Below are 26,605 nucleotides of genomic sequence, written 5' to 3' on the forward strand. Positions count from 1 at the left end.
CCCCCTGTGTGGGGAATATTTCAGGACTGTCGCTTGTATATTTTCTTTGCTTTCCTCTCTTCTTTTTTCTGCAAAATACAAAAAAAAAAATTAAAAAAAAAAAAATTAGGGCTACCTTCAATAGGCACCGGCTGAGCTTCTTCCAACTGGGAATCTGCAGAACAACAATGACAACACAAACTTCAAATTTTGCGTAGACCAGGCAATACAAAAGGGAAACAATATTGGTATTTTTACCTCGCAAAGTATTTGCAAACATAATTCATCAGGACAGTCTTTAGTCCATAAGAAACTCAAACTACAATGATACCATATCCACAGAGAACCAAAACAGACTCACCTGATATCAGAAGTACAAAAAAACCCGTTCCACATTGCCGACTCTTCAGACCAAACATTCAGATTGAGGGTTTCACCATTGAAGACTCCAGTAGGGATGACCGCTGAGCGAGGCAACCCCTGGTGGGACAATGGCCGTAGCTGCAAGAATCTGAGATTTTCATGCAGGGATCCCTGTGCCGTCTGTCTGATGATGCCCTCCCCTCCATCCATGGAAACGGGATGAGTCTGCAACCCGAAGGACTCCCTGTTCGGGCGCAACTGAAGGAAGTGACCTACTTTGGGCCACTTGGTCACCTTGGACCATCTCTCAGCCTTCCATACCAAATGAAGAATCAGCGGAAGAGTGGGGAATATACCAATAATTGTTTTATTCAGATACACTCAGAGTGGAGCCCCAACTGCACAGCCTCGAACAGTGATACAGAGGGATCTAAACATCAGCATGCAAAACAATACATTATGTAAGTTTCATACCAGGGCGCAGGCACGGCCACAGTGGAATTTTCTAGGCAGATGCAGCTACCAAAAAAGGTTTCAGTTCTCGATTCTCACACAGAAAGCTATGCACGGACATGAACAGTTTACTCATTACTGAAACAGAGCCTATATAAGTCTATTCTAACATGAGGATGTTATCAAATATAAAACCAAGATTCTGAACCGTAGGGACCGGAGCAGGTATAGGTCCCAGAGCTTTTGGCCAGTCGTTAACTCCCCAGAGTTCGGGGTTGTTTCCCAGAACCAGGATCTCAGTTTTATTGCCATTCAGCTTTTGTGCATTTCTAGTCATCCAAAGGGATTCGTTTCTAAGGCCAAGCTGAAGAACGGAGGATTCTTGATGCTGAGCAGCTGATAAAGGGAAGATAATCTGGGTATCGTCAGAATAAAAAATGGTAAGTACTACATTATACTGTTAAAATGCATTCTTACATTTTGAAATGGATATATATAAATAAATGCAATTAACGCATAACTGAAACTTACCCATCTCAGAGCATTTCCCTTCTATCCCCTGTGTAATACTACTGCAGTGGAAGTCAAGGGATACACGTGCCTGTTAGTGACTACTTTATTGTTAACAGCTCTGCTACTTAAGCTGACTACACCCTGCTAAAGAGGAGGCTTTCATAATAATTTGCCAGCCAGAAATAATAAGGGTTATTGAATGTGTACATGTTGCAATTGATGCCGGGGAGTTATATTGCCAGTAATATTGGGTGTGCACCATATCGAAAAACATTAATGGATCATTGTTGTATTATTTCAACCAAACAAAATCAAATAAACATATAAATCAAATCTAAAGTGAATGAAAAAAAAACAGGAAAATAACAGAAGGGGCAATTTAGGCCCAGTGATGTCAATTAAATATGATTGGTAAGTTCAATTGCACTAGTGCATATGGAACACTATTTTATTGGCTCTCAGTACCGCTTTTGAAACGGTGTCCCATGCCATTCTGTTGCGACACCTGGAGGAGGCTGGAATTGTTGATTCGGCCTTGGAGTGGCTTACCTTGTTCCTTTTTGAGCGGTCGTTTGAGGTAACAGCTCCCCCTTTTATCTCGGGCGTGCACACCAATAAACAATGGGTGCCACAGGTCTCCTCCCTAAGTCCCCTGCTATAAAATCTTTGCATCCAACCCCTGGCAGCAGTAGCTAAGAACAGAGGACTGACCATGGTCTCCTACGCAAAGGATACACAGTTGGTGGTGGCGCTCTCTAACAACGCTGAGCGTGACGACATTAAGTTCCAGGGCGATCTGGAGGTAGTTGCCGAGTGGATGAACACCAACTTTCTCCAATTTAATGCTAGCAAGTCGGAGTATTGCTGGTAGGGAAGGGCCATGGTCAGAGGAGAAAACTCTGGTGGCCTGCGAGCCTTGGTAGTGCCCCACCTCCTAAGCAGGTAGTGAAAAATCTGGGGGTGTGGGTGGACTTGTCCTTTAGCTTCAGAGTTCAAACTAAAAAGGTGGCAGGGACCTGTTTCGGGCTACTGCGGGGGCTCAGACCTTTATTAGGTTTCTTTGATGCACCTACACCGTAGGTCATTATTGAGACATCAATAATGTCAAAATTGGACTATGTCTGCTCCTTGTATTTGGGGTCCAATAAGGTTGAAATTCTTAGGCTACAGAGTGCACAGAACGCAGCTGCAAGAACCCTTCTCGGTTTGCGCAGGGCCTGCCCGGTGTCAGACGCCATCCGTCGACTACACTGGTTGCCTGTGGCCAAGCAATTTAAATTTAAGGCTCTCTGCATAACCTTCAAGGCCCTAAAATGTGCCACTCCCGGTATCCTGGCCAACCTGCTTTTGCCATATGTTCCTCCACGACATCTCTGCTCCCTGGAGCAACACCTGGTGGTGGTTCCCCGGATATGGAGAGTTCCGGCTGGAGGCCGTTCTTTCCACAGTAGGGTGGTGCTCCTCTGGACGTCACTGCCTGCTCACATCTGCGGCCTTAACAACTACCTGGAATTCAGAAAGGCTATTAAAACTCACCTCTTTCCTGCACTGTAGACCTACTCTCTGCTCCTTCTGAACGTGTCAGTTGCTCTGCTGTCAGCGCCGCGCCTCTGCTGGGGCAGCTGTTGCGCTTTACAAGTTGCGGTAACATAACATAACATAACAAAACAACATGTTTGATAGATGAATGCCACCTCCTAAGCAGGTAGTGAAAAATCTGGGGGTGTGGGTGGACTTGTCCTTTAGCTTCAGAGTTCAAACTAAAAAGGTGGCAGGGACCTGTTTCGGGCTACTGCGGGGGCTCAGACCTTTATTAGGTTTCTTTGATGCACCTACACCGTAGGTCATTATTGAGACATCAATAATGTCAAAATTGGACTATGTCTGCTCCTTGTATTTGGGGTCCAATAAGGTTGAAATTCTTAGGCTACAGAGTGCACAGAACGCAGCTGCAAGAACCCTTCTCGGTTTGCGCAGGGCCTGCCCGGTGTCAGACGCCATCCGTCGACTACACTGGTTGCCTGTGGCCAAGCAATTTAAATTTAAGGCTCTCTGCATAACCTTCAAGGCCCTAAAATGTGCCACTCCCGGTATCCTGGCCAACCTGCTTTTGCCATATGTTCCTCCACGACATCTCTGCTCCCTGGAGCAACACCTGGTGGTGGTTCCCCGGATATGGGGAGTTCCGGCTGGAGGCCGTTCTTTCCACAGTAGGGTGGTGCTCCTCTGGACGTCACTGCCTGCTCACATCTGCGGCCTTAACAACTACCTGGAATTCAGAAAGGCTATTAAAACTCACCTCTTTCCTGCACTGTAGACCTACTCTCTGCTCCTTCTGAACGTGTCAGTTGCTCTGCTGTCAGCGCCGCGCCTCTGCTGGGGCAGCTGTTGCGCTTTACAAGTTGCGGTAACATAACATAACATAACAAAACAACATGTTTGATAGATGAATGCCACCATACATGATGGTGTGAGATACAAATGACAAGAGGAAACATGAATTAAATACATAGGGTACTTTCCATGGTAAAGTCATGTGTATTCAACAGAGTTGCAGTCCTCCATTGTATTAAGTCTGTTCATAACGCTTTCACATTTCAAAATTCAATGGCATTCTGGTTTGCTTAAATGTTTGAATTATGTGTCCCCCTCAGTTCAACCATCTGAGATAATTTTCAGAGTGGTTTTTCTCGATGAAATGTGCACCCAAGGGTGCTGTCACCATGCACTTGATCCTGCTACAGTGTTGGCTCAGTCTACATCTAATCATCTGGGTGGTTTGTGCTGTGTAGATGTAAATATAGGGGCACTACACCACATTTTGGCTGTTCACTTGATGTGCCAATAAATACGCTTTGCACAAACTAATGCGATTGATTGGAATTATTCCAAAGAAGTAACATTTAAATCTTCAAGCCCCAGCACAACTCTTCTATTCACTACACCACATTTCCCTAGGTCTAAATCCTTTAGTGTTGGTTGCCACACCGATAGTGGCCAATCATTTTCTGCTGTCCTAACAATGATGTCAAATCATTCATTTTTCTTTTCATGATTGCATGCACTAAATTGGTCACTTCGGTTTCTACCTTTTTTTAAAGAGTTCATTGGCCATTCTTATGTGAAGCCTAGTGAATAAATTAAGTTAGGGGCCAGTTTGAGTTTGAGGAATTTGTTATTTTGTACAATTAATTAAAATCATTACAATAGTCACCAAAATACATGAAGAAGATAAAACTAACATCTTGTAAGATACACGGTTATTGATTTCACATCAATCTATTGCGATCCCTTTATTACAATCATTAATTCAAGATTACTTCCTCGATAGCAGTAGCAAAATTAAAACTATCCTCAGTTGTACTAAAGTAACTAAATTATTGTCCCAAAATGCACAGTGAGCAATAAATAAAAATGTACAAAAAGGTATCTAACAGGGACTCATACATATACCAGACTGCCCTAGCTGAACGACCTGAACATAAATTAGGTTAAAAACCATATGGAAACCCATCAATTAGTTCCTTCTAGCAAAGCGTGATAATTTACGAAAATTGAATGTGTACAAAAGGGAACTATGGCAAATTATAAACCCAGTTTTGCTTTAAAAAATCATTTATTATCAGTATACTGCCAGAAATAAATGAATAGCTGGAAAACTCTTCACACTAAATGATGGTTAAACGTGTCACATGATAAGTTTCCTCAGCCATTTAAAGGTCATTCTGAGGCCACCTATACGTCTCGGAGGGATCCCTTTAGGAACATCAGGAAGCGTTCCAGCTTCCATGCTTCCATGTAATTTTTTTATCAAATCATTTACATCCATGTTTGCCGAAATAAGTTTAGCTTGTTTAGACAGCAGTCTTGCAATCTGCTTTTGTGGAGTGTGGGGGCAGAGGGGCATACGTCCTCTCCATTCAGGATTCTTAAGGCCTGATTAAAACAATGATTCCAGTTCTTCTTCAAAAGTACCTGCCACAATACACAATGCTTAAGAGAGCCCCTCATTGACTTTGAAAAGAATGACAGGAATCTAGCATGAAGTATCAATTGTTGTCTAACTAGATTGAATTCTCAGCAAATTTGTTCTGGTGCAGTCAGAAGTGTGGAAAATATGACGATAACAATTGTTCTGTGAGTTATCAAGCCAAGTGTCAAGTGTATTTGGAAAGGAGGCAATAGCAGGATAGGACAATGTGGGGATGCCAGGTTCTTGTACAACCATTGTAAGGTCCCTACAAAAGACGGGGCCAAACTTCTTAAAGTTTTCACATGAGTGGATTTTCAGCCTCTTTCATCTAACCAGACCACTAGCTGTTTATAGGATGATATCTTCCCCAATTATGTTTGACGCATGAACAGGGAGTTGTCATTAATAAGCTTCTATCCAAAGATGATCACTTTGGTCTTTGACAGGTTAATCTGAACCCAGACTAATGCGTAAAGGGTTCTCTGTAGGCTAAAAGGACTGTAATGCCCGAAAATTGTAAAATTTCGTTTTTTTGGCAAGCAAAGTTGGGTGGCATTGCTTTGCTTTATTCAGAGATGGAGTAAGGTCAGATAAATATAGGTGAAATACAGAAATTTGGGCTCAGTGCTCTACACTGCTTAAAAGATCTGATTGATTGGTCTACTCTCTTTTTAGTTTAAATAACTTAGATTCTCCAGGGCCCCATGGCTAAGTTGTTGATTCTCTATAAAGCTCAAGGTGTTACTTAAGCCTATGTTTATGTAAAGTTTTTCTACGTGCTTTTGGCCAGTCAGCTGCCGAAATGTTACTTAAGGCCAGTTGTGAATCACTAGAAAGAATTTTGTGTATTGTGCACCAAAACATTTTGGGGGTCTTGGACATTATAGCGATGTGTATGTTAATGTCAACACACTTCCCTTAATTTTCATATCTCTTCTTCTCCAATGGATCCTTCTTATATCTTAGCCTGATTGTTTTGATGGTTTCTAGATTAGCCTGGTAGTTCTTGATGTTAAGGCACAGGTTCTTAATGTGTTATTTAATTGCATTTTTAGTTGTCTTATTTCTTTTGCAAGTGCATGGATGGCCTCTAGACTTGTCTCATAGGTAATTAGTGTAGTGTCTTGAGAGTAAGCATTGATGTAACCCTTTTGGCTCCTAATGAACTCAGTATACCTTTGATGTAATAAATAGAGTGTATTTCAGTGACGGCTGCTTTGGAATGTTGAGTTTGTTGTTACGCACGGATGAGTAAAGATGTGCAATACCAAGATCTGTGTGTTGCGTAGTCATTGGTGGGTACTCTGGTTGGGCATATGCTACAAATTGCGATGAGATATGGATAAGTAACCTGAAGATTGACAGAGCTCTTTCAGAGAGTTTGCCGTTGGTCCAAGCCAACTGCTCAAGCCACTTGTGCCATCGTCAACGTACTGAATCATCGCTAAAAGCATGTGGAATCGGAGCGCAGTTCCAGTTACTGTGAACAAGAGGAAAATGATAGCATTTACAAAGTATCTACATTTTTTTGCGTTGAGATCCTGTTGGTCAGGCAATACGTAAAGGTAACCCTCTACTACACAACATAGTGCTATACACAGTACGTAATAATTATGCTGCGATTACAAGTGCTGTGAAGCAAGAAAAAAAGTGTTGTCAAAAAGTACATAGTGACAGCTGGGTGCAAGATAATGCTCTCATTAAACGTATTAGAGATCAACAAGGTGTCAAGAAAGTACAAAGTGACAGCTAGGTGTGCGAGAGCACAGACTTCAGATTGTCCAACATGGAGCAGCCAGACTGGTCCTCAGACGGCCCAGAAATTCTTCAGCCTCTGCTGCATTAGATGCCCTTCACTGGCTCCGAGTACAAAAGCGTATCCTGTTCACGGTCCTTATTATCACCTACAGAGCTTTTCATCATCAGTGCCCATTGTACCTGCGTAGGCTCTTTGCACAATACCATCCGACGCAAGAACTTAGATCTTCAACAGCGAATCTCCTCTCTGTTCCGACATTTAGGCTGTCAACCAAAGGAGGAAAATCTCTAGCAGTTATCAGCTCTAAGGCATGGAACAAATTACCCCACTGCCTTCGGGAAGCAACCTCGGAGCATAGGTTCAGGAAAATGCTGAAAACATGGATTTACACACTGTCAGACACAGGCTGTAAAGCCTTATTATGATCCCTCTTTTACAACATGGGCAGTCCAGCTGTGCTGGTATTTAGGAGTCTCAGCACCAAGATGCTCCCTGGAGTGGTAGTGCGCTATAAAAATGCCTTATCACATCACATCACATACTATCAATGTACTTACCAGAGCCTTGAAAAAGAAGGATACTACAACCTCAGCTGTGAGCAAAAGAAAAAAGAAAAGAAAAAAAAGCACTGGGGTTTTGGTCACTGAGCTGTCCAATAACTGGATGGCGGCTGAGAACAATGTCAAAGGTCTCAGAGCAGTGAAGGACTCCAATGAAGACCAAAAGAGGGGTCACCATTCCAACAACCGTCCATGAAGACCCAAAGACCAGCACATCACAGGGCTTCTGAGATGGTGCAAATGATCCAAGTTGTAGCAGATGGCAGACAATGTCAAAGAGAACTCAACCATCAGGGTCAGTCACTCCCACAAATAGCTACAATGCTGTAGTTGAAGAGACTGATAACAGAAAGATGGTCAAATATCAGAAAAATCTTGCTGGTGGTGGCTTAAAGGAAGTCATATAGAATATGGCAGGAACTGACCATGAAATCACATACCATCAGATTAAAGAAACCTTGAATCTCAAGTTCAGTCCAATGCCAAATGTTGGCTATGAAAGATATATTTTCAGTCAAGAATCACAGCATGTTGGTAAACCATCTATGAATTTGTACAGAGACTTAATACACTCATCAAACACTGTAAGTTCAGTTGATTTAATGATGAAGAGGCCATATGTCTCAGGGTCATTGATGGATCATTGTCTGACTCGTTCAGATAGTGGACGCTGAGAGAAACTTTGAGCCCAGAATGATTGTCAATGGCTGCTAGAGCTGAGGAGTGTGTTGATCTACAAGCTGATGACATGGAGGTTGGAGGTGCCCCAAATGAATCAGTCGTAAGTGTGAGAAGCAAGTCAGAGCAGAAGACTGAAAGACACAAGGTTATGACTCTATTTAAAAAGAAACTATATTTTAGATGTGGATTTTTGTTTCCACACAAAGACAAATGTTCCACCACTGGACAAATATATAAGTGCTGAGGGAAGAAGAACCGTTTGTGACAGTGTGCAAAGAAAAAGATAAAAGAAATGCGTCACAGTGCGAAGACAAAATAACCACTGGAACGTTCCAGAAGTAACGTTTGATGTGCACCCTCAAGGCCCAGCGGAGAAGTCAGGAACAGCGAATCAACTGACTGTCATCTAAATCATTGTCAAACAGTTCTTCCATATCAGTATCATGTGAAAGTGAAGAAGATGGTTGGACTGGCTGCATTTGGAGAAAAATGTCAGTCAAAGAGCTATTGACATGCTAAAGCACCAAAATCACTCAAACATTGTTAAAAAATTACACTGAAAGTAAATGGTTAATACCTTTCATCATCGACATTGGTGCATTGATTAACATCATGCCTGAAGGAAAATATAATGAATTGCATTCCTTACCACAACTTATGCCATCGAAAACTAAAGTGTATACATGGGCTGAATCAATACCATTAAAAGTCAAGGTTCATTTCTAGCAGCAATGAAACATAAGAAAAGATGCGGGACTCATCCATGTGTTTCAAGTCATAGTGTTGAGTGCCTGTCTACTCAGTTTCAGGACAGCTGCCGATATCCGACTACTTTCTGTGAACTACAACATGAATGCTCACTCTTATAGTAAGTCAGTTCCCTTCTTTGTATCATGGTTTGGGAGAACTTAAGACTGTGAAAGTATAAGTGTGTATTAATGAGGATGTCTGTCTTGTTGCCGAGAGACATAGGCAAATTGCTTTTCATTTACAAAATGCTGTTGAAAAGTAACTTGAAACGTTACTTAAGCATGATACTATTGAACATATTACTGGTCCAATGCCATTGCTTTCTATCACTGTGGTAGTGCCCAAAAAGTACACTGAAGGATCGATATGCATCTATGTTGACATGCGTCAGGCAAACAAGGCAAATGAACGAGAAAGACATCCAGGTGCACTGATTGATCACATGTTATCGCAACTGAATGGTGCAAAAACATTTTCTCGCCTTGATTTAAATAAAGGTTATCAGTTGGAATTGAAGAAGATTGCAGGTACATTTCAACCTTTTCTACACATGTTGATATGTTTCCATACAAGAGTTGGTACGCACTAAAAGATAGCCTGTGCTCACCCTCTGGTAGCTTAGAATAGAGCAGTCAAGCTAATCCAAAGAGGTAATGTGTAAATTATTTGTTCAACAGACATACAGTAACGCAAGGAATACAGCTCAAAAAGACCCAACATAGGTTTAGAAAAATAGAGACTAATTATCTGAGTATAACCGAAATGACAAAAATCCAATTAGTAGAAGTTGAGATATGAATTTTCAAATATTAAATGCAAAAACAGCACTTATTATTTATTTATTTATTTATTTAGAAGCTGATAAAGCGCACGGCTACCCCCAACAGGGGTGTCCCGGCTCTGCAGACAGCGACTATGAATAAAGATGGCAGCGGCTAGGGACTGGAAAACAGCCAGGTTTTTAGTTTATTACGAAACAGTGATTCCGATGAGGCCAGCCCAAGATCTAATGGGAGGCTGTTCCAGAGTTTGGGGCCCCTACAGTAAAGGTCCTGCCTCCCATTCTGGACCGATGAAACTGAGGGGTGGCAAGAAGACGGAGATTGTTAGATCTAAGATTTCTAATTGAATGGACAGGTTTAAGCCTATTTTGCAGATAGACTGGGCCAAGGCCATTGAGGGCCCGGAAAGCAAAGACCATTGCTTTAAATTGAATACGCCGGGTCACTGGCAACAAATGCAGCTTCCTCAAGTATGGGGAAATAGAGTGGCGGTAGGAGATGTTACCGATTAGCGGAGCAGCCGCGTTCTGCACGATCTGCAATCGATGGATCTGTTATGCTGGAGCACCAACATACAGGCTATATGAGTAGTCCAAATGAGAGGTGATCAGGGCATGGACGACTGTCCTATGGGAGTCAAGAGGGAGATATGGAGACATTTTTCTGATTATGCGGAGTTTGCCAAAACAGGCTGAAGTAACTTTATTGATGTGAGTTTTGCAAGATAGGACGTTGTCAAATTGAAAGCCCAAATTACGAGCTGTTTGAGCCAGAATAAGGTAGGGGATTAAGCTCTTCCGGCCACCAGAGCGAAGGGGAGAGAGGGGACTTCTGATTAAAAAACAAGACTTCCGTCTTATCTGTATTAAGTTTAAAATTGTTAGACGTCATCCAGGAGGAGATGTTAATGAGGCAGTGACGAAAATTGGCCATGCTGCGTCAGAGTGATCTCTAAAGGAAAACACAAGCTGAGTAACATCAGCATAAGAGATCACTCTGACCCCCCAGGATTCAGCCAACTTTGCCAGCGAGGTAAGGTAGATATTAAAGAATACAGGGCTAAGTGCAGAGCCCTGTGGAACACCGCAAAGCTGGGGCTTTACTTCCGATACAAAAGGCCGAAGGAAGACTTGTTGAGATCTACCCTCAAGGAACAATTTTACCCAGGTCAAGGGCGTACCCCCAATTCCAATGTTGCGCAGGTGATCCGGTAATATGTCATGCGACACGGTATCGAAAGCCGTAGATAGGTCGAGGAGAACCAGCATGGCCTCCTCGCCCACATCCACGCACTCTCTAATGGACTCAGCCACCTCAAGCAGCGCAGTCTCAGTGCTGAAGCCCGGTCTAAATCAAGACTGAAAATCATGCAAGAGATGATTAGATTCCAAATAGTCAGTCAATTGCTCTTGTACCACTTTCTCCAAAATTTTTGCCGGCTTGGGGAGAAGGGATATGGGCCGATAGTTGCTGAACAGTACCGGGTCGGCGTCCGCTTTCTTGATGATTGGAATCAACATAGCCTGCTTCCAAGCAGAGGGAAATTGGTCTGTAAGAAGTGAGGTATTCCAGAAAGCAAGAAGTGGGCTAATCACCAAAGGGGCCAGTTTACTTAAGATCTTTGCTGGAGCAACATTTACATCGGTTAAACAGAGTGAAGGCAGACTCCAAAGTTAGCTTCTTAAATGACACAAATGTCTCCTTCTGCATGGCTTTGGGGTTAAAAGGGAGCAGAGCCCTCTCCTGACTAAATGAAGAAGAGATGCTCTTAATCTTATCATGGAAGAAATTGGAGAGACCATCGCAGAGGGCTTGGCTGGAGGCAATCGCTGTGGCCAAGACGGGGAGTTGAGAATTCCTTGATGATATTAAATAAGGTATTCGCAGAATTTTCAGCGCTCTTAATTTTCTCTGCAAAGAAATCTCTCATAGTAGTTCTCTTTTATTTTATGGAAGTTCTTTAATGCAGTTTTATAGGTAGCTTTTGCTGAAAGATCATACGTCAATCTCCATTTACATTCTAATCTTTTACATCTACTCCTTTCCTCCCGTAATGTCGAAGAGAACCAGGGCGCAGATGGTCTAGACCTTAAGGAGGCAAAAGGTGCCAATGGAGCGACAAGGTCTATCGAGGAGGAAAGGGAAGAGTTACATTTGGCTACATCTGCATTTAGATCGTGGGAGGGCGGCCCTATCAGTTTGGGAAAGATAGGCTCTAGGGCAGCACATGTAGCCTTATACGATTTCCTCCCTTTCTCCCTACCTATTACTGGGAGAGTAGATGGACATGACACAGTCAGCTCAAGCGGAATCAGATAATGGTCCGTCCAGACAAGAGGTAGGGAGGGGTAAATAACAAGACCGGGATGATTCGAAAAGACAAGGTCAAGGGTATGACCAGCTGAATGTGTAGGGCCCTGGACGAGCTGGGTCAGATTTAAGCCAAGCATGGAGTCTTGAAAGTTATTGGCCCGAGTGCATGTGGCCTCATCTACATGGAGATGGACATCCCCCAGGACAGGATGAGGAGAGCAAAGATGGTGAAGCGCATCACTTAGAAATCTATAGCGCTAAAAGGTTAGTTTAGCTCATTCTAGACTGGGGTAAATTCAAATTCAGGCCGACCGTGATGGGGTGCGGGGCGGATACAGTTCCTATCAGGCCCTGCTGAGGTTTTTCCTTCTCAAGCTGAGCTCAGAGCCCAGTTTGCGGGGGAGATGATCACCGGGAGCAGTAGAGCATTGCTAGTGATGATCCTGCGGGCACCAAGAGTCAGACGGAGGTCAGGGCGGGTGGTCCTTGCTGTGCGATGAGACAATATTGTGGTGGCTTGTCCTGATTCTCTGAGCAAGTACCGCAGTGTCAAAGTGAATACGCCTTTTCGGAGTCACGAAGAGTCAAAAAGCTTGATTTTCTAGCCCCAAAAACTACTTCTAAGGGCCCAAGACAGCAGAGGTGCCTGTTGGGGGTCAAGAGTGAGCTGATGACAGGCCCTGGAGCAGCATGTGATGAGTTGATAGTCTTATGTAGACAACAGTAGCATCATCAGAATTGAAGGAAGTCTTTTGTATCCCTGAGACGTCAGAAAACAGGAGGCAAACTAGCAAGCCCTTGGAGATCACTTGGAGGGAAGGCATAGTACAACTCTCCTTCCAGCAGAGTCAGGAAACACTAAGCTGCAGTGCAACAAGCCGAAAAGCAGTACTTTCAGAAAAGCAGTCCAGTGGAGTCCTTTAAACAGCACATCAGTCCTCATGACCAGAAGAATCTGATTTTAGGGGATCAGAGACCCAGCAATTATACCCAAAAGTGCATTTGATGTATGGGATGACTTCAAATGAACTCTCTGATGTGTACAAGGATCCCATTCAACCCACTCCTGTCTGCCAGGCTAATCCTGTGCGGTATATCAGTGCTGTTTGTTTAGATAGGACATTAACTATTGAAGTGGCAGCCTCTCTTATCCAAACATATCAAACATGGAAAAGCTACTCCACTCTGATCAGGAATTACTGATGAAAAGTGTATTAAGGAATTCCCAATGCTGGCCTTTGAGAGTGCTATGCCTCACAGTAGTGAAAAATTAAATAGGCTGTTTGTCACTACTAGGACATACAAAACATAAAGGTACATGCCCTACGTGTTACTTAAATATCTCCCTACCCTTAGGGTTACTTAAGGGCTAACTTAGGGATGACTTTTATGTAAGAAACAGAAAGAGAGTTTAAGGTTTGGCAAGTAGTTTTAAATGCCAACTCAAACAATTACTGCAGTGGTAGGCCTGTGGACGCTTTGAAAGGCTACTTCTGTGGGTGGTACAATCAGTACTGCAGGCCCGCTAGTATCATTTAATTTACAGGCCTTGGGTACATGGTATATCACTTTACAAGTGACTTACAAGTAAATAAAATATGCTAAACAGGTGTAAACTCTCATGTTTACTGAGAGAGCATGTGCACTTTAGCACTGGTCAGCAGAGGTAAAGTGATCAGAGTCCTAAAGAAAACAAAAAGGAGGTCATAAAAAGAGGAGAAGGAAGGCAAAAAGTTTGGGGGGACCCTTTAAACAAGGTAATTTTCCAACAATGACATATTGGTTTTCAGAGCTATACAAAAAAACATGATAAAGCTCTTGCACTAGTATGTTGTTTACTTGCTGAAGCAGGTTTTACTTTGAATGCAGGGTTCTAATAGATAAAGCTAAAATTATTTGAACATATCTTCTCTGATGGGGATATGACACCGGATCGTGCTTAAGTACAGGCACTGTGAAATACAGATCCCCACAAGATTTTTCCATGGTATCTTCATTTCTTGCCATAGCCAGGTACTGTTCTTGATCTGTACAAGACTTTTCCATGGTAAGTGATCCGTTAGGAGACTTGACAAAAAGAATGTTTAATTTGAGTGGTCACAGGAATGTGAGAACAGTTTTTGGAAAATAAAACACGCCATTGAGAATGGCTATTTTTGATCCAAAACTTCATACAGACATTGTTGTTGACGCTAGCCCTGTGGGGCTAGGTGCTATTCTAGCACAGCACACCAGACACCCAAATGCTCAAAGGCATTTTGTGGTGTATGCTAGTAGGAGTTTTTCCCAACCAAAATGTGCTTACTCACAACCAGAAAAAGAAGGTTTAACCATGGTTTGCGTCTGTGAACACTTCCATGTATTCCTGCTCAGAAAACTGGTAACTGATTATCGAGCTTTACTGTCAATATTTGGCAATCCAAAGACCAAGATGCTTCCTTGCATTGAACATTGGGGACTACAGCTACAACAGTACAATTATAACATTGTACCTCAACCAGGAAAGGATCAGAACCCGGCTGACCACTTTTCTAGAGTGCCAAGTGAAAGTCAAGGCACACCATCCAAGTCTCCTGAACCTTATATCAACTTCATCATAAAATGAAACTCACCAGCTTCCATTTTGTTATCACTGCCACTAGCCACGATATTAACATTCTAAAGTTGAAAGATATACAGATAGATTCATCATTGAAAAATGGGCTCGCAAAGGGCCAGATTCTGAGAATCTGGCCCTTTGCGAGCGCAATTTTTGCATTTGGGATTCATCATCCCAAATGCAAAAATCGGTAATTCCGAATGCACTAAATTGCGAGGAATTGCATTTAAGGAATCTCTATTTGAGATTCCTTAAATGCAATTCATTAACTATTTTTAATTAGCAAAATCGCAATTTCGGGCCGCTATTTACCGCGAGGTCAAACCTCGTGGTAAATAGCAAAAACTTAGAAAAATGCTTTTAAATGCATTTTTCTAAGTTGCATGTTGCACACACATGTCCTTTGGACATGTGTGTGCGCAACATCAATGTAGATTACATTTCAGGGGTGCTACAGGGTGTCCTTTGGACACCCCTGGCACCCTTGAAATCGCATCCTTATTTTTGATTAGCAAATTGCTAATCGCAAATAAGGAATAACTCCCCATTCATTCCTATAGGCCTTAGGCCCATAGGAATGAATGGGGAGTTATTCCTTATTTGCGATTAGTAATTTGCGAATCGCAAATAAGGAATGTGTAGGAATCGCAATTTATTTAGCGATTCCTACATGAATCCCGTTTTGCAAGTCCTTAATAGCGATTCCTTAATAATCGCTATGAAGGACTCGCAAAACGGCACTATGATGAATCTAGCTGATAATTACTCATGAGTCTCAGAACCAGCACACTAGACCTCTCACCACTGTGGGTGAATATCACAAATACAAACAAGTCAAAGACGAACTCTCCATAACTCAAGAGGGAGTTACATTGTGAGGTTCAAGAATATAGATCTGGAGAGTCTACTGCAAAAAATGATTGAAGTAGCCCGTTGCATTAATATGAGTTTCCCTTAAAAAATAAAAAGACAAAAGGTATTTGGCAAAACAGTAAGAAATTGGTTTAATTAAACTCAGTGGCCAGGAGAGTCTTGACAGAATGCATCTCTCGGTGTACAAGGTTTTGGCTGTTTTTATACACATCTTGTGAAGTACCATAAAACTATTTCTGCATTCTTAAAATGCAACACAGTCTTACATTAACAAGTTTGGGCATCTGATAAGGACACATATGTCTCTCAACCTCGGAAGAGCTAATGTGGGCCAGTGTGTATAGATCATGTTGTACATTTACATTGCTTTTACTGGTACCAACATTGTTGTGTGAAGATGAATTCCGGCATACTTTGGTATTGCTACTTCTGGCATCATCACTGTTGTGCAAGCATAGACTATGATATACATTAACATTTATTTATGAGCACTGGCACTGTCATATGGGTACAGGTTATGGTATACGTAGGCATCACATTTATTGGTATTGCTGGTGTCTGACCTACACATATCATGGTACTCATTGACATCATATTTACCCAATCCAGCAGTTCCACGTTTGTTTTCCCTATCTCGGCAAGCGAGTTAAGAAGAAATTAAAGGCCTATCATCTATACAACTGCCTATCTACAAATGTTACTCTACACACCCTAAACATGTCCACCCTAAACATGTCAAAACTTCCGAAGCCTGCTGGGAGAGAATAGCCATTGACGTTTTCAGTCCACTCGACAACAGGCATCACCTGATGGTGAGTGTAGATGAATATTCATGATTTCCATTAATCAAGGATCTCTCATCCACCATTCATGAATGATTAATTGAGAAACTGGATGGTATTTTTGCGACATGTGGTGTTCCAGTCATACTAAATTCTGACAATGGCCTGCATTTTAATAATCCGGAGTTCAAAGACTTCTTAGAGCATCTGAGTATAAAGCATCAAAAGAGCACTCCTCTGTGGCACAGGCCAAAGGACAGGCGAGAAGAACAGGACTCAGAAGAGCTCTGATTTTAGAAGGTTCCTAAAAAGAAGATATTGTGAACATTTTCGAAGATGGATCGGAAGTTGATTCCAATAAAGAGGGGCTAAATAGAAGAATCAATCAATCAATCAATGCACTTGTAGAGCACGCTGCTCACCCGTGGGGGTTTCAAGATGCTGGGGGGTGTGGGGAGTGCCGCTACTGCTCGAAGAGCCAGGTCTTGAGGTGTTTCCTGAATGTGAGGTGGTCCTAGGTCAGTCGTAGGTGGGCGGGTAGGGAGTTCCACGTTTTGGCCGCCAGGTAGGAGAATGATCTTTCTCCAGCGGTGGTTCTGCAGATCCGTGGGCAAGGCTGGTGGAGCAGAATTTACGTGTTGGAGTGTAGAACGTGAGACAGTTGTTGAGGTATTCAGGGCCTATGTCGTGGAGCGCTTTGTGTGCGTGGGTGAGGAGCCTGAATGTGATCCTTTTGTTGATGGGGAGCCAGTGCAGGTCTCTCAGGTGGGATGATATGTGGCTGTGGCAGGGGATGTTGAGGATGAGTCGTGCGGATGCGTTCTGTATGCGTTGGAGTCTTTTCTGAAGTTTGACTGTGGTTCCTGCGTATAGAGCGTTCCTGTAGACTAGTCGGCTGGTGACGAAGGCCTCGGTGACCGTCTTTCTAGTTCCGGTAGGGATCCATCGGAAGATCTTCTGGAGTAAGCGCAGGGTGTTGAAGCATGAAGATGAGATGGTGTTGACTTGCTTGGTCATCGTGAGAGATGAGTCCAGGATGAATCCCAGGTTGCGTGCGTGATCAGTGTGTGTTGGTGCGGTGCCCAGTTCTGTGGACCACCAGGAGTTGTCCCAGGCGAAAGGGGATGGTCCGAGGATGAGGACCTCCGTCTTGTCTGAGTTCAGTTTCAGACGGCTGAGTTTCATCCATTCAGCAACGTTTTTCATTCCTTCCTAGAGGTTGGCGGTGGCTGGGTCTTTGGTGAGGGAGAGTATCAGCTGGGTGTCATCGGCGAATGAGATGATGTTGAGGTTGTGTTTGCGTGCGATGGTGGTGAGGGGGCTCATGTAGATATTAAAGAGGGTTGGGCTGAGCGATGAGCCTTGGGGTACGCTGCAGATGATCTCGGTGGCCGTGGAGTGGAAGGGAGGGAGGCGGACTCTCTGGGTTCTGTCGGAGAGGAACGAGGTGACCCAGTCCAGGGCTTTACCTTGGATTCCGGCATTGGGGAGGCGGGTTATTAGGGTGCGATGGCAGACTGTATCAAAGGCGGCTGAGAGGTCTAGGAGGATTAGGGCGGTGGTTTTCCCGTAGTCGAGTAGGGTCCTGATGTCGTCGGTGGCTGCGATGAGGGCGATCTTGGTGCTGTGGTTGGCTCGAAATCCAGACTGGGATGGTTTGAGAGATCCATTGGCCTCGAAGAATGCGGTCAGCTGTTTATTGACGATCTTCTCGATCACTTTCGCCAGGAAGGAAAGAAGAGAAATGGGCAGACGTTTTTGAAGTCTTTAGGGTCCCCGGTGGGTTTCTTCAGTAGGGCGTTGATCTCTGCATGCTTCCAGCTCCCTGGGAAGGTGACGGATGCAAGGGAGTTGTTTTTGATGTTCTGTAGGTGGGGAGGGATGATGGTGTCGGGTTTGATGAAGATGTGGTTAGGGCATGGGTCGGAAGGAGAGCCGGAGTGGATGGTGTTCATAGCATGGACGGTGTCTTCAGTGCTGAGGGTGGTTGTAGGTGGCATTGGTTCGGTGGCTGGGGGTGGAGTCTGGGCGTCGAAGCTGTTGTGGATATCGGCGATCTTGCTGTGAAAGAACGTGGCGAGGGGGTTGCAGAGGTCTTGTGACGGTGTGATGTTGTTGCTGTTGGCATTGGGATTGGAGAGCTCTTTTACGATGCTGAAGCGTTCCTTGCTGTTGTGTGTGTTGTTGTCCAGCCGTTCTTTAAACAATGTCTTTTTGGTGGTGCGGATCAGCTAGTGGTGTTTGCGGGTGGCGTTCTTGAGGGCTGTCATGTTTTCTGTTGTCTGTTCGCGGCGCCAGGTTTTCTGGAGGGTTCGGCAGGAGTTCTTCCATTAATTGAGGTCGTCGGTGAACCTCGTTGTTTTCCTGTTGCTGGGTTTGCCTGGAGGGTTCTTCACTGGTGCAAGGGTGTTGGCACAGTTGACGATCCACTGTGTGAGGTTGCGGGCTGCATCGTTGGTGTCAGTGGTGGTGATAGGTTGGTTCTGGCTCAGTGATGTGGTTAGCTGGTCTGCGGTGACTTTGCTCAAGCATCTACGGGGGATCTGTTGCGGGCGGTGGTGGAATGTGGTCTTCTTAAAGGTGAAGTGGATGCAGCTGTGGCCGATCCAGTGTAGTCCGGTGGGCTGAAGGCAACGTGGCTGCTGGCAGAGAAGATGGGGTCGAGCGTGTGGCCGGCATAGTGGGTGGGGGTTATCACCAGATGCTTGAGTCTGAGGTTGGCGGGGTTGTCGAGCAGGGTGGTGGTGTTGTTGTCATTGTTGTTCTCCAGGTGGAAGTTCAGGTACTCTAGGAAGATGTAGTCTGATGAGGCGAGGGCATGTGGGCTGATAAAGTTGTCGATGGCTTTACTGAATTGTGTACGTGGGACCGGCGGTCTGTAGAGGAGGTTTTTCTGAGGGTGGTCTTGGGGTCGGTGTGGATCTGGAAGTGTTGGTGTTTGGCGGTGGTGAGGGCCTCTTCAGAGTTGGTTGTGACGTCGATGGTGTTCCTGTAGATGTTGGCGATTCCTCCTCTGGTTTGGTTGACCCGGTCCTTTCGGGTGATCTTGTAGCCGTCCTGGATGGCTATGGCGATTTCGGGGGCTGAGGATGTGTTCATCCAGGTTTCTGTGAGGAAGGCAACGTCTTGTGCTGTTGTATCAAAGAGGTCTCAGAGTTCGACGGCGTGCTTGTGGATGGAGCGGGTGTTGAGCAGGATGCATTTGAGTTGGTTGTTGTTGTTGCCTGGTCTGGGAGGTGGGATGCGCGACCTCCATAAGAAGGGTTATGGGAGGGAGTAGCAGCTGGGAGGTGAGAGCGGGGCAGCGAATGGGGCACCAGGGGGGCAGGGTCGCAGGGAGGCTGCGGCGGCAATCGCGAGGGAGGGGAGCAGGTGAGGTGCAGGAGGGAGGTCACGGGCACAATGGGCGATGAAGAAACAATGAGGAGAGCAGTAAAGTGAAACCAGGAAAGGCAGTACAATGGTAAAGAAGGAAAAAAAGGAAACAAACAGTCCGAGGCAAGAAGAACTGCAACAATTATAGGTGACACAGCGGGCAGCGGGACAGCAGAGGCACAGGGGGACCCTGTGGCAGCTGAGGGGGTGACCTACCTGGTGACCTGGTGACATAGGTGGCAAAGAAAGCTTTGCCACCTATCTGGGCTATCCTCAAAAGGGGAATCACAAGCAGAGATTTTTCTCCTGATCAAAGGGATCTATTTGGCTGGTATAAAATACATTTTTAAGTTAAATAACGTAGTCCTAGTCCGTTCAAAGCTTTGTATACAATGTAACATATCTTCATTTTGACTTTCGTGCATATAGGTAACCATTGAGGTGTCACAATAGGAGGATGGAGGCTGTTCTAGTTGGCAGGTTCCTAACAAGACGGGCAGCAGTATTTTGCAACACCGGAAGTCTATTTAGTGAAAAGTCGCTAGCCACAATAAGGAGGTCATTGCAATGCATACCGTTCAAGACCTCACTCTACCACCGGTGAAAGTTCAGCAACATTGATGTTCGGGGGAGACATCCTGTAGTGTAGTTCCTATATTCCCAATAGGCTCTGCGCATTGGAATAATATATTCAGCAGTGTAGACGTAGGACTGAGGTCGACTAGGTCTCTAATGACTATATTAGACTTAAGGTTTGCCAGCTAGCTCAGAGGTCACTAGAAACTTTCTCGAATAAACGAGGAGGAGTTTAACCTCCCTGGATAGACAAGAAGGGATTAGCTTCTGTCAACCATATAACATGACAACTTTGCTCCCTCAGAATAAGAGTGTATCTCTAGAGTCGTGTGCAAACAATAGACAGCTATTTCACTCAGTCAATTGTGCGTACTTAGTTTCACCAGAGTGCAGAGACAAGAGAGGCGGGCGTTTTCAATAAAAGGTGTAATTTATTGAGCAGTCTTCTTTCTCATGCAAGAGAAATGAATTGCCATAATTGCATTACTTAATTTAAAGTAAAGTGCGTACAGTAAAAGGAGTATTATAAAATAATACTGTAAAAGCATTGATATGGTTTCTTAGCCTTATGAAACTTTAAAATGGATAAAATATATACATACATATTAAGTATGGGCGTAAAATCCGCTCCGCTCGCGGATTTTGTGGATTTTCGGGAAATTCGCAATCCGCGAGCTTCGCGGATTTTCCGCAAAATCTGCTAAATTCGCACGCAGCGGATTTTTTTTCTGGGTGATACAATTTTTGCGGCGCGCGGCGTTCACTTACCGTCATTCAGCGTTTGCCGAGTTGTTTTTCTCGATATTTTGCGAGTGCTGCGCCATTTTGGATCTTGCTGCGGGATCCCGCGAGAATTTGGCGATCGCGAATACGTAATCGCGGCTTGCCAACTCTCGCAGCAAGAGTTTGTCAACGCGAGTACGGCGTGATCACGTATCGCGGGATTTCGCAATTGCGAGCTTGGAGATGCGGCGAGCAGCAACAATCTCGCATTTGCGAAAATATAAAATTTGCAATTCTGCACAAGAAATCCACCAGCAAGCAGCATAAACCTTCTGGAAATGATGATTTTTATCTGAATAACTCCTCAGGTTGATATTTGCCTGCACTTTTTTTGCGAGGAGTCCATTTTGGGGAGGGGGGGGGGTGGGAGGAAGGAAGTGCCCCACAGTCTTCAACTTCCTGTTCCTGTCCAGCAGGCTCCTCCCAGTGCTTTGTCCATCTCCTGGTCACTTTTCATTTGGATCTGGAGCTGGAAGGATTACTTTTTGTGGATGCTGCTGGATATTTGGATTTGAGGCCTTTTTGACTTTCTTTGGATCACTTTTCGATTAGAAATATCACAAGTAAGTTTGTTTGGGGCATTACAGTTGCTGCAACTACAATTTTGGAATTTTCAATTTTTGGGCTGTTTTGGGGCCTTTTGCCCAGGGGTACTCAGTGGTGGGTGGACTGAGTCTTTCTGTGGGGTGTCTTGAATTTAAACATCATGGAGGGCATGGATGGAATGGGATTGTGCTGCTTTTTCAGTGATTTTCGTTTTTTGGGGCTGTAGTTGTGGCCTTTTCACCAGGGGTATTGAGTCTTGCATGGGCCTAGTCTTTCTGTGGGGTGTCTTGAACTTAAACATCATGGAGGGCATGGATGGAATGGGATTGTGCTGATTTTTCTGTGTTTTTCGATTTTTGGGGGTGTTCATGGGGACAGGCTATGTGGGTGGGGGCCATTTTGGTGCTGCTACAGGCCTTGGCCATGTGCTGGGAGGCAAGTGGCCATTTTGAATGCAGGCAGTGTTGTTAGGCCTGCAACCAGTTTGCCTACTTTTCAACCTTTATGCCCAGGGGTAGTGAGTCTTGCATGGGCCTAGTCTTTCTGTGGGGTGTCTTGAATTTAAACATCATGGAGGGCATGGATGGAATGGGATTTTGCTGATTTTTCAGTGATTTTCGTTTTTTAGGGCTGTACTTGTGGCCTTTTCACCAGGGGTATTGAGTCTTGCATGGGCCTAGTCTTTCTGTGGGGTGTCTTGAACTTAAACACCATGGAGGGCATGGATGGAATGGGATTGTGCTGATTTTTCTGTGTTTTTCGATTTTTGGGGGTGTTCATGGGGACAGGCCATGTGGGTGGGGGCCATTTTGAGTGCTGCTACAGGCCCTGGCCATGTGCTGGGAGGCAAGTGGCCATTTTGAATGCAAGCAGTGTTGTTAGGCCTGCAACCATTTTGCCTACTTTTCAACCTTTATGCCCAGGGGTAGTGAGTCTTGCATGGGCCTAGTCTTTCTGTGGGGTGTCTTGAATTGAAACATCATGGAGGGCATGGATGGAATGGGATTGTGCTGATTTTTCAGTGATTTTCGTTTTTTGGAGCTGTACTTGTGGCCTTGTCACCAGGGGTATTGAGTCTTGCATGGGCCTAGTCTTTCTGTGGGGTGTCTTGAACTTAAACATCATGGAGGGCATGGATGGAATGGGATTGTGCTGATTTTTCTGTGATTTTCGTTTGTTGGAGCTGTACTTGTGGCCTTTTCACCAGGGGTATTGAGTCTTGCATGGGCCTAGTCTTTCTGTGGGGTCTCTTGAACTTAAACATCATGGAGGGCATGGATGGAATGGGATTGTGCTGATTTTTCTGTGTTTTTCGATTTTTGGGGGTGTTCATGGGGACAGGCCATGTGGCTGGGGGCCATTTTGAGTGCTGCAACAGGCCCTGGCCATGTGCTGGGAGGCAAGTGGCCATTTTGAATGCAAGCAGTGTTGTTAGGCCTGCAACCATTTTGCCTACTTTTCAACCTTTATGCCCAGGGGTAGTGAGTCTTGCATGGGCCTAGTCTTTCTGTGGGGTGTCTTGAATTGAAACATCATGGAGGGCATTGATGGAATGGGATTGTGCTGATTTTTCACTGATTTTCGTTTTTTGGGGGTGTTCATGGGGACAGGCCATGTGGCTGGGGGCCATTTTGAGTGCTGCTACAGGCCCTGGCCATGTGCTGGGAGGCAAGTGGCCATTTTGAATGCAGGCAGTGTTGTTAGGCCTGCAACCATTTTGCCTACTTTTCAACCTTTATGCCCAGGGGTAGTGAGTCTTGCATGGGCCTAGTCTTTCTGTGGGGTGTCTTGAATTGAAACATCATGGAGGGCATGGATGGAATGGGATTGTGCTGATTTTTCAGTGATTTTCGTTTTTTGGAGCTGTACTTGTGGCCTTGTCACCAGGGGTATTGAGTCTTGCATGGGCCTAGTCTTTCTGTGGGGTGTCTTGAACTTAAACATCATGGAGGGCATGGATGGAATGGGATTGTGCTGATTTTTCTGTGATTTTCGTTTGTTGGAGCTGTACTTGTGGCCTTTTCACCAGGGGTATTGAGTCTTGCATGGGCCTAGTCTTTCTGTGGGGTCTCTTGAACTTAAACATCATGGAGGGCATGGATGGAATGGGATTGTGCTGATTTTTCTGTGTTTTTCGATTTTTGGGGGTGTTCATGGGGACAGGCCATGTGGCTGGGGGCCATTTTGAGTGCTGCAACAGGCCCTGGCCATGTGCTGGGAGGCAAGTGGCCATTTTGAATGCAAGCAGTGTTGTTAGGCCTGCAACCATTTTGCCTACTTTTCAACCTTTATGCCCAGGGGTAGTGAGTCTTGCATGGGCCTAGTCTTTCTGTGGGGTGTCTTGAATTGAAACATCATGGAGGGCATTGATGGAATGGGATTGTGCTGATTTTTCACTGATTTTCGTTTTTTGGGGGTGTTCATGGGGACAGGCCATGTGGCTGGGGGCCATTTTGAGTGCTGCTACAGGCCCTGGCCATGTGCTGGGAGGCAAGTGGCCATTTTGAATGCAGGCAGTGTTGTTAGGCCTGCAACCATTTTGCCTACTTTTCAACCTTTATGCCCAGGGGTAGTGAGTCTTGCATGGGCCTAGTCTTTCTGTGGGGTGTCTTGAATTTAAACATCATGGAGGGCATGGATGGAATGGGATTGTGCTGATTTTTCAGTGATTTGCGTTTTTTGGGGCTGTACTTGTGGCCTTTTCACCAGGGGTATTGAGTCTTGCATGGGCCTAGTCTTTCTGTGGGGTGTCTTGAACTTAAACATCATGGAGGGCATGGATGGAATGGGATTGTGCTGATTTTTCAGGGATTTTCGATTTTTGGGGCTGTACTTGTGGCCTTTTCACCAGGGGTATTGAGTCTTGCATGGGCCTAGTCTTTCTGTGGGGTGTCTTGAACTTAAACATCATGGAGGGCATGGATGGAATGGGATTGTGCTGATTTTTCAGTGTTTTTCGATTTTTGGGGGTGTTCATGGGGAGGGACAGGCCATGTGGCTGGGGGCCATTTTGAGTGCTGCTACAGGCCCTGGCCATGTGCTGGGAGGCAAGTGGCCATTTTGAATGCAGGCATTGTTGTTAGGCCTGCAACCATTTTGCCTACTTTTCAACCTTCATGCCAAGGGGTAGTGAGTCTTGCATGGGCCTAGTCTTTCTGTGGGGTGTCTTGAATTTAAACATCATGGAGGGCATGGATGGAATGGGATTGTGCTGATTTTTCAGTGATTTTAGTTTTTTGGGGCTGTACTTGTGGCCTTTTCACCAGGGGTATTGAGTCTTGCATGGGCCTAGTCTTTCTGTGGGGTGTCTTGAACTGAAACATAATGGAGGGCATGGATGGAATGGGATTGTGCTGATTTTTCAGTGATTTTCGTTTTTTGGGGCTGTACTTGTGGCCTTTTCACCAGTGGTATTGAGTCTTGCATGGGCCTAGTCTTTCTGTGGGGTGTCTTGAACTTAAACATCATGGAGGGCATGGATGGAATGGGAATGTGCTGATTTTTCTGTGTTTTTCGATTTTTGGGGGTGTTCATGGGGAAAGGCCATGTGGCTGGGGGCCATTTTGAGTGCTGCTACAGGCCCTGGCCATGTGCTGGGAGGCAAGTGGCCATTTTGAATGCAGGCAGTGTTGTTAGGCCTGCAACCATTTTGCCTACTTTTCAACCTTTATGCCCAGGGGTAGTGAGTCTTGCATGGGCCTAGTCTTTCTGTGGGGTGTCTTGAATTTAAACATCATGGAGGGCATGGATGGATGGGGATTGTGCTGATTTTTCAGTGATTTTCGTTTTTTGGGGCTGTACTTGTGGCCTTTTCACCAGGGGTATTGAGTCTTGCATGGGCCTAGTCTTTCTGTGGGGTGTCTTGAGCTTAAACATCATGGAGGGCATGGATGGAATGGGATTGTGCTGATTTTTCAGTGATTTTCGTTTTTTGGGGCTGTACTTGTGGCCTTTTCACCAGGGGTATTGAGTCTTGCATGGGCCTAGTCTTTCTGTGGGGTGTCTTGAACTGAAACATCATGGAGGGCATGGATGGAATGGGATTGTGCTGATTTTTCAGTGATTTTCGTTTTTTGGGGCTGTACTTGTGGCCTTTTCACCAGGGGTATTGAGTCTTGCATGGGCCTAGTCTTTCTGTGGGGTGTCTTGAATGTAAGCATCATGGAGGGCATGGGATTGTGCTGATTTTTCTGCTTTTTTTCGATGTTTTTGGGGTGTATAACTGAACTGATTTTCCTCTGTCTTCCATTGCTTTTAGGTGCACAAGACTCAAGAGAACCACCAGTGCCAGGAAGAAGTCCTGCAGCGGTGTGTGTGCAGCATAACGTCACACGACGTCACGTCTGGCCTCAGACAACTCTGCAACTCGTGCAACTGCGGCCTGCTGTTCTGTCCTGCTCTGAAGTAGATGGCCCCAAAAAAAGGTCTCCGTAGCTCCTCTAGCAAGAAAGTTGCTAGTAAGGAGCAGAAGAAGCAAGTTACCAAGGAGGCTGGTCTGCCGGCCGCCACGTTTTTTGGGAGTAAAAAAAAAAGTACGCCTGCAGCTGCAGCGGGATCTGCTGGGGACCAAGCTGGGAGCAGCACCCCCGCTCCATTGGGCTCATTGCCTCCACCACCACGCCAACTTAAGTCAAAGCCCTTGAGTGCTTCAGAGGCAGTCAGTGTACTTCTTCAATCACCATCGACCAGTGATGTTGGCTCATCGCAAGAAAGTAGCAGCAATGTCCCTGAATTAACACAGGTTGTTGTAACTCATCTGACAAGTGTTGAACAACCAAAGCCGCAACAACAACAACATGTGCAAGTACAAGCCCAAGTACATGTGGAAGGAGAGGCAGCGCAAGGAGATGCGCAAGCAGAGGTGCATGGAGGGTCACAAGTGCCCATAATAGTTGTTCCTCCCGAAGTAGGGGCACATCAGGAAATTGACAATCAGACCGAGGTA

This window comes from Lissotriton vulgaris, chromosome 6 (genome assembly GCF_964263255.1).
Source record: "Lissotriton vulgaris chromosome 6, aLisVul1.2, whole genome shotgun sequence".
NCBI classification, from domain to species: Eukaryota; Metazoa; Chordata; class Amphibia; order Caudata; family Salamandridae; genus Lissotriton; species Lissotriton vulgaris.